General features: G+C 41.1%; 1 long non-coding RNA gene across 1 annotated transcript; it reads left to right on the top strand.

The window, feature by feature from the left end:
• Positions 1-1,969: 1,969 nt before the first annotated feature.
• Positions 1,970-4,957, top strand: LOC114464349 (uncharacterized). Its single transcript, XR_003674182.1, has 4 exons — positions 1,970-2,093; positions 4,431-4,565; positions 4,718-4,818; positions 4,891-4,957. It is a non-coding gene; the product is annotated as an uncharacterized LOC114464349 (long non-coding RNA).
• Positions 4,958-8,761: the final 3,804 nt, after the last annotated feature.

Below are 8,761 nucleotides of genomic sequence, written 5' to 3'. Positions count from 1 at the left end.
GTACAGTTATTGCATATTTTAGTACTTATTTAATGAAAAGAAAATCACAAAAATTTTATAAAAGCACATTTATTAAAACTAAGTGTTGTAGTATAATTATGAAGAGTTAATCTATGTGTGCTGTGAGTTTGATGACACTACCACTTTCCTCTATGAAGTTATTGGTTTTTATTTTTTGTATCTTTTTCCAGTGTTGCAATTTGCAGACGGTCCCTGCGCGTTCCAAATTCCCAAGCGTGGAGGACGGCTCGTTTTGAGGAAAATTGAGGAAAGTCCGGTTGTAGCTTGCAGTCCACCTTGCTGTGATTGCAACGAGATATCGGTTTTGTAAAAGCAATGTTCTGTTGATGAGTTATTGGTCAGGGAAAGCTGAATCTGTGAATATCTTTCTAACTTTACCTAAGTCTGTGTGAGCTATTTCCTTTTTTATCTACCAGACGTAGAAATATTTAATAATAATGAGAGGCAGCATTGTGTGTTTAATCAGCGACATAACACAAAGTGATAAACATGTATATTCAAATAAAACAACTACATTTATTAGTTACTCGCAAAAACGCGTGATAGTTTTAGATGGTGAGCTCAAGCCTCTCCTCCCTCTTTCAGCACTTCTGCTTTCAGCAGACGCGTCCTGCGTTTTGACGCACGGCTCCACAGACTGTGTTGGAGATCAGCGCTGTGCTGTGAGTGTCTGAGGGAGTGACAGTCACTAAGAAGATGATTCTGCTGCTTGCTTTGCTCTTTGTACCGCGGGCAGCCCAGGGTCGCTGTCAGGAGGAGGAATCATGTTTCCACTTGGATGGAGAGATCCGTCAGCTGTCTGTAGCCAACCACTCGGTTTACATCGCCACAGAGAAGAAGCTGTACCAGCTGAACCATGAGCTGACTCTGGTCCACAGCACATCACAGAGAGGAACCATGAGACCAGGGAAAGAATCACACACTAGACTTTTTGACAGAGTTTCTGGGTCTGCTTGGTGGAACGATACCTTCAGGATCAATGTGTTTTTACCATTTGTGGAGAACAAGACTCTGATCAGCTGCGGAGAGATCAGCGGGTGTGGATACTGTGAGATCCTGGACCTGAGGAACATCTCAAACATCATTTACCATGAACAGATCCAGGTGGGACCACTGAGCAGCAGCAGTGGGTCTCTAGCTTTTCTGGTGACTCTGAAGAAGACTGACACCTTTATTCTGACCGCCATACAGCAGGGCTACCAGAACAAGGAGGGCAAATGTGGCTTTGACCTAGAAACTGTCAACCTTCTTGATGTAGACGACAGTCATGGGTCTAAAGGAGGTATTTTTTCTCCGAATGACTTCACATCCAAGCCCCTCATTAAAAGCGAAGGGAAAGTAGAGTTTGTAGATGGATTTCAGGTTGGATCAAACATCTACCTGCTCTCTAACGTGCAGCCATCAACCTCTAAAAACAACAAAGTGCGACTCATCTGGTTTGAAGATAAAGATTCTAAAACTGAGACCCTGAAGTCAGTGCGGGGCGTCACCCTCAGCATCCATGATGGAGGAGAAGGCAGAAGACTGTTGGCCTCATCGATCATCCCAGCAGAAGAGCCGCTGCTTTGGAGTGGAGTGTTCAGTGTGGACGGAGGACACACACACACAGTGCTGGTCCTGTTTGACATCAGTCCTGATCATAGCATCATGACCAACAAGGATCAGGACTTCTACTACAGAGAAAAAGACCAAAGTTCAACAACGGTGAGTCATGGTTTACTAACTCTGTGTAATAATAATAATAATAATAATAATAATAATAATCACTTGAACTCTTGCTGGCAAAAGTATTTCATTCATGGTTGATTAATATTCATGACTGGTTGTACTACTGGTGACTTTCCATCAGTTTCTACACTGCTGTAAGTTGGCAGTGACTGCAAATGTATTTGCACCAATGTTTTCAAATGTCTGTAGTTACTGGATCTGATGCTGTGTTTAACTCTCAGACAAAGATCCTGAAACCCATGAAAGAGCTCCTCAGACAAAGCTACATGACCTCCGTGCTGGCTTTACGTCACAAGGACTGGAGGGTTTTCTTCATTGGTACAGGAGACGGACAGCTCATCAAGGTCTGTTCAAAATGTTTATATGCAGTGTTTATACAAATTCAGCCATCTACAAAAGAATATTTTAATGCACAATGAATCGGTCACCCCTCAAAAAAAAAGAGATCCTGTTCACTGATTAGAACTTATTCACAAAGATTAACAGCCCACTTCAGTTTTGCAATGATAGCTTATGGCATGCAGAAAAGTGTTTCAAGTGGAGCTGACCATATTTTAACCCTTTGTCAGAGATTACAGTGGGATTCCATCACTGTGGATAATGAGGAAGCTAAAAACCAAATGCATCACTCACACAAACCACTGAATTGTATTGATCCAAAGCAGTTGAACTGATGTGGTCGTCATCACTTTAGCCATGTCTCTAATGCTGCTGTAATGCCAGGGATTCTTTATTGATTCCATGACTAAAGTTTAATGCTTGAACAAAGGTTTGTTTTCTGCATTAAAGCCTAAGTTAAGGTAGCAGATTTAAAATATTTTCACTATGTGTGAGAAAGGTTGTCAGTTTTTATGATCATTGATTTCACAAGTTAAACTGTTTCTAAAAAGCAAGATGATAGGCTAAGGTTAGAGGACAAAGCTAGGAATGATGTGCACAGAGCTTTAATGTTCCACTGTCAAGAAGGAACTACAGATTTTCTCATTTTGTTCTCCCCATAGTCAAGAGAGAAAAAGGATTTACCCATTTTACCGTCATGTCACTTAACACTTCTCCATTTCGTTTCATCATCTTTCCCTGTTTAGATTTAGGCAATTAAACTTCTAAAACCGTACAAAACATGCTAAATAGGGTTAGTTGAATTAACTACCCTAATTGTGTGATATCGTCCCAAAACATCCAAAACATTTTTTGTGAAACCTTTAATTACCGCAAACTGGCAAATCCAACGCAATCGTATGACGGTGTGATTAGATGTGCAATGCTTCTGCCATGACAAGTCACCAAGTAAAATGATCACCAGTTCAAATAATACATCATCAGCTAAACCTGTCTCTGTACCGGAGACTTTTCAGATGAGTAACTAGTGCTTAGCGCTCCCCCTAAAGGTCCCTTTTGGTTATGTCACTGTCTTAAAAATTCTCCACACCCCGCCGCCTGCCCCACCCCACAGCTACATGCTCTTTGCTCTCCCAAGACAGTAGCAACCGATCACTGAAAAATCCTAATACAACAGTGACACTAAGGGTGCTTTCACACATATAGTCCCATGTGACCATGTGAACAGTATGAGGAAGAGAGACAAGTAAAATAAATAAATGATGTGGGAGTAATACGGAAGGGAATGTGGAAATGTGTGTGATGTGTTTGTTTGTGTGCTCTGAAAATGGATGGATGGATAGATGGATGTATATTTGTGTGTGTGCTGCCTGATGGAGTGCTGGGTTGTGAGTGTGTGTGCGTGCCTGTTGCCGCAGCGACAGTGTGTGATTGCTGTTTGTTGCTGCTGAGCTGTCACTGCATGGAGTTGCTCCGTTCCTTGGACAAAGGTCTTCTCTGCCTTTTTTTTGCTGGTTCTGCCATGATATAATTTTGAGAAACGTGAATTTGTAGACAACCGTGTGCAGCCACAGTGCTGGTCATAATCTCGCATCAATTTGTATTGGGGCTGCCGTAAACCAGTATATCTTGCCACCGGGTCGGAGGCAGGGAAAGTTGAAAGTGCTGTTTTCTGGCCAGAAACTGCAGGGAGAGGTGAAAGACCCCCAATCACCTCATAAACACATGTATTACCCTCACAGGGACTACGAGAAGATTTATTAAGGTGAAAAAGTTACTTAGTTCTGCTTTAAATGCAGTCATAATAATCCAAACCACTTGTTAATCACAAAACATTAAAAATACACTTCAGATAAAGCTCTATATTCATTTCCAGTCACATGATAACATGATCACTAAGACCAACCATAACACGTGGCACATGATTTTGAATGGTATTATGGGCCGATTTGGACGCGTTCATCTATTTCTCACATTTTCTAGACATTCAATCATCCCTTTCTCAGTGAGAAATAGTGTGTGAATGTGTGATATTGTCTTAAAATGTTGGGGCCAAATATTAACTGAAGAGAGAGAGAAAAATAAATGGGTCAAATTGTGTTTTCCATTGCAGAACATGAATTCAGTACTATGATTGAAGTTAATGGGAGATTAATGTAATATTTTGAAAGAAAATATAAAAGTGTTTAAAGGAAACTAAGTATTTTACTTTTTATTAATTGAGGGTGAGCTGAATTGTTCCTCCAGCCCTCAGACGTGGAGCTGTGTTGTAGCACTTCACTGTTCTCTGATCACCTGCTCAGTGTCTCAGAACAACATCAGAGCTGTTCTCCTTCTCTCAGCTTGTTGTGGACAGGAACTTTCACCCTGCCTGTCCCAGAGTTCTCTACAGAGCCAATGATGACCAGTGGGTATTTCCCAGAATACATCTGGATCAGGTGGATGGTAAACATGTGTATTTGCCCTTCACAGAACAGGTTGGTAGAGCTACAGCACCTCCTACCCACTGCTGTCTGTAGTGTTGCTGAGTGTGTGTGTGTGTGTGTGTGTGTGTGTGTGTGTGTGTGTGTGTGTGTGTGTGTGTGTGTGTGTGTGTGTGTGTGTGTGTGTGTGTGTGTGTGTGTGGCAGGTGAAGCGTGTTCCTGTGTCCCAGTGCAGCACACACACCAATGTGCAGCAGTGTTGGTCTGCTCAGGATCCAGACTGTGTGTGGTGTGGCCCTAAAAGAAGGTCAGAGGAACCTCATCTGCTGCAGTCGTCTTCACACACTGATGAACTCACAACTAGTTTCTCTGTCTCCAGTTGTATGTTTGAAAGTGACTGTGAGGATGGAGACTGGGTTTCTATTCCTGACGTTTACCAACAGAAGATGATTTCACACAAAGTCGTCGTCGACTTGACTGGACGGGTAGATGTTACAGCGTATTCAGGACTGGAATCAGCTGTAACTCTGATGTGTCTCATGTTTTCTGTCTCTGTGTAGCTCACACTGAACATTCACATACATGTGAGCACAGGCCAAAACAGGACTACATTCACCTGTCAAGTCTCTGGAGCTACTGGAGAACTTTGTAGCAGGACTGGTCCTCCATCCCAGTTCCCACAATGCATCTGTCTGCTCTCTGATATCACATTTCCTTCCGACGGTCAGTGGTTTGGAATAAATTTGGGTAATGATTTACTTGAAGTTTTATACATAACGCTGACATTGGCATTAATAAGATGTCATGAAGTCTGTCATTAAAGCTGCAGTATGTATGTTTTCGTTGGCGTCATTTGGTCAAAAATGTATAATCATCTTTGAGCGTATTGTAATCCAGTGTTCTGAGTGGACAGTGAATCTCATCTCTTTCTCCTGGCCCTGAAAATGAAGTTTAGAAATCCAGGAGCGTGATGCTGGATTTCAGTCAATCAGAGATGTTTCGACAAACTGCGAGTACACTGCGATTTTACCGCAGGATTTTTACCGTGCGGGTTACTCACGGAGTTCATTGATTAGGTAATTGTGAATATCTGTAGGTGAAATTGGGCCAATGTTTTGGATTGTTCATCCAAGTGTTTGCTGGGACTTTGTATGGACACTCAGATATCCCTAGCACTGATAACTTAGCCATATATCGTCCCCTGGCCTCTATGGTAGTGTATCTAGATAGTTGTATGCTATACCGGGATATAAATCACTCCTGTATTGAAACAAATATGTTTTTGTCAGCAGACAAACGGGAGACAGACAAAGTGTTTTCCCCCATTTCAAAATGCCGCCTGTTTATTTACTACCGCTAACGTCATCTGTGACGTAAGCCTGACTTCCCGACTTGTTCTATGCTGGTGTATAGGTCATTTTGTCCAGAGGTGGCAAAAATACTAGTCTTCAGTACTCAAGTAAAAGTATAGATACTTGAAAAGAAAATTATTCTGGTAGAAGTTAAAGTATTGAAGTTATTCCCTTACTTGAGTAAAAGTAAAAAAGTACATTCTATTTAAGTAAAAAAGTAAAACAGATGTACTTTCAATAATAAAACAGGGTTTTTATACCAGCAAATTTAATATATTTTATTTTTTCAAAGAACTTGTAGAATACTGGTAAATGAAAACAAGTTCAATCTGTTGCCTTTGAACACTTGGAGAATTTAGCTCTCATAATAATAAAATTTGTAATAAAATGTGTCTGCAAAAAGTTCAAATGTTCAAAAAAAAAAACCAAAAAAAAAAAAAAAAACATAGCATCTTTGAGTTTAACATTTGAAAGAACTGCACGGAAATACATTTAATCTGTTACCCTTCATGAACACCTGAAGAATTAGCACTCAATTAAGATACAATTTGTAAATAAAACATTTCACAAAATGAAAAATGCAAATGCTCAATTAAACCCAGAGTTTTGAGTTTAACATTTTTAAAAACTCGAAATGTGAACTATTAAACTAAGGGACCTGCCGTAGCAGCTCAAACTACCAACATTTTCATTTATACTCGAGAATCATTTTCTCTGCAGATTTCTGCTTCGCAGTTGTTGGTTTATGACTTTTTACTTTGTGACGTCATCTTCAAAGGTCTTAAAAGTAACAAGTTAATCTTTAAAATGTAAGGAGTTATAGTAAAAAGTCACCAAAAAAACCCAAATACTCAAGTAAAGAACAAATTCCAGAAAAAAATACTTAAGTACAGTCACAAAGTATTTGTACTTCGTTACTTGTCACCTCTGATTTTGTCACATTCATGTTACATATGTGGTTTTCAAATAACTTGAAACCATATGAGAATGGCAAAATCTGTGTATGTATTAAAATCAGAAAGTCTTCTGAAGAAGAAAATTGTTTTATCCCAAATGCAAACCATCATTGCTGTCAATACCTAATCTTCTTCTCGAACCAACATCAATCTGAAGGAAGCGATCAAACCTCCTGCAACACACCTATCAAGCCACTAGGGGGCTCGCTTTGACAGCCCTATCAAGATCTTATGCCTGCCTCCTTCATCCTTTACACCAGTGATTCCCAACCAGGGGTATGAGTACATCTGGGGGTACAGGAGCACATAACAGAGGATACTCGGAAACATTTATCAATCAACAAAACGTTTCTAGGCTATTTTTAGGACATATTGTCACGGTTGAGTGGAGGTGTGGACCCAAATGCAAGGAGAGATGGAGGCAGGATGGATGCATAGTGCTCTTGGAACCAGTCCATGTTTATTAAGATAATCAAAATCCAAAAAATACAGGAGGTACAGGAAGCAAGGATCAGACGCAGCAGGACACGAGGAGGGTAGACAATGGCCACAATGAACAAGCACTCCGCTAAATAGTGGAGGAGGCCTGATTGGGAACAGCCACACCTGGGTGAAAACATGAGGGCACTAATCAGTCACCAACAAAGCACACAGACATCACTGGGGGGTGGAGCCACAAGCAGGAATACCTGAAACACAGACGAGAGTTAACACAGGAGGCCAGACTCAAACAGAACCAACGAAGACACAAAATAACTTAAAGAGGACCCCAAGGGCTAAATAACAAAACCTGACACATATTTACCAGAAACCAACAATAATAATGGTCAATAAAATACTGTCCTTTATTGTAATTTATTTAAGCCATTTTATTCAGACAATTTAATGACACTTCTGACATTAGAAGACAATAATTAGTTATCTATATTTTACAAAGAAGACTTTAAGTATTTAAATGAAAGTTGCATTTGGTATTTTTCCTTAAATGCACTTATTATTTGAGTTTGTGGACTAAGCCTTAGGGAACCGTTGTTTGAGAGAAGGAGTTCAGAAGTGCTGACTGATATACAAATGAAAAAAGCATATGAAATTGTGGAGAGGGTACTACTATGAAGAGGGGTACACCTGATTTGAAAAATTTGCAAAGGGGGTACATGGGCCGAAAAAGGTTTGGAATGCTTTTCACTCAACTATGACCATAGACATCATGTCTATGACTGTGACAGCCAAGGTATATGTCAGACATGGTAATATGTAGTGAGCAGATCCTAGTGTGTGTGGGGATTGCTGCAGTATTATGACCCTTCTTTACGGCAGCGTTAAGCAGGAACCAGGAAGTAAATGTACTGGGAGTGAACACACATGTTGAGCTGTATGCTGAGAGAGCGGCAGTAATAAAGAAGTGTTGTCAAAGCACACCCGCCTCGGTTCATCTTACATGGTGTCAGAAGTGGCCGGTGTCACAGAAAAGTGAGCCACTGACTGCCGACAAGATGGCAAAGTTTAATCCACCAACACACTTTCCTTTTGATAAGCCAACGAAATGGCCGGACTGGAGACAGCGCTTTGAACGTTACAGGGTTGCCACAAAGCTGGATAGAGATGAAGGAAAGGTCCAAGTGAGCTGCTTGATATACGCCATGGGCAACGAGGCAGAAAATATATTTAAATTGTTCCCTTTTGCCGACGAGGGGCACAAGAATGACTTTGGAATAGCGGTGAGAAAGTTTGACTACCTCTTTCCGCAGAGGAATATCATACACGAGAGAGCGTGTTTCCACCAGCGCGTCTAGCGGCCGGGTGAGAAGGTGGAGTGCTTCAACCGTGCACTGTATGACCTGTCAGAGCACTGCGAGTTTGGCCCGTGCGGGGAGGAAAACATCAGCGACATCGGGATAGTGGACAAAGAGCTCTCATGCCGACTGCAGCTGATGCCAGACCT

The sequence above is a fragment of the Gouania willdenowi genome, chromosome 6 (genome assembly GCF_900634775.1).
Source record: "Gouania willdenowi chromosome 6, fGouWil2.1, whole genome shotgun sequence".
Classification (NCBI taxonomy): domain Eukaryota; kingdom Metazoa; phylum Chordata; class Actinopteri; order Blenniiformes; family Gobiesocidae; genus Gouania; species Gouania willdenowi.
The sequence above is the reverse complement of the archived record's forward strand: the minus strand, read 5'-3'. Positions and strand labels throughout refer to the sequence as shown.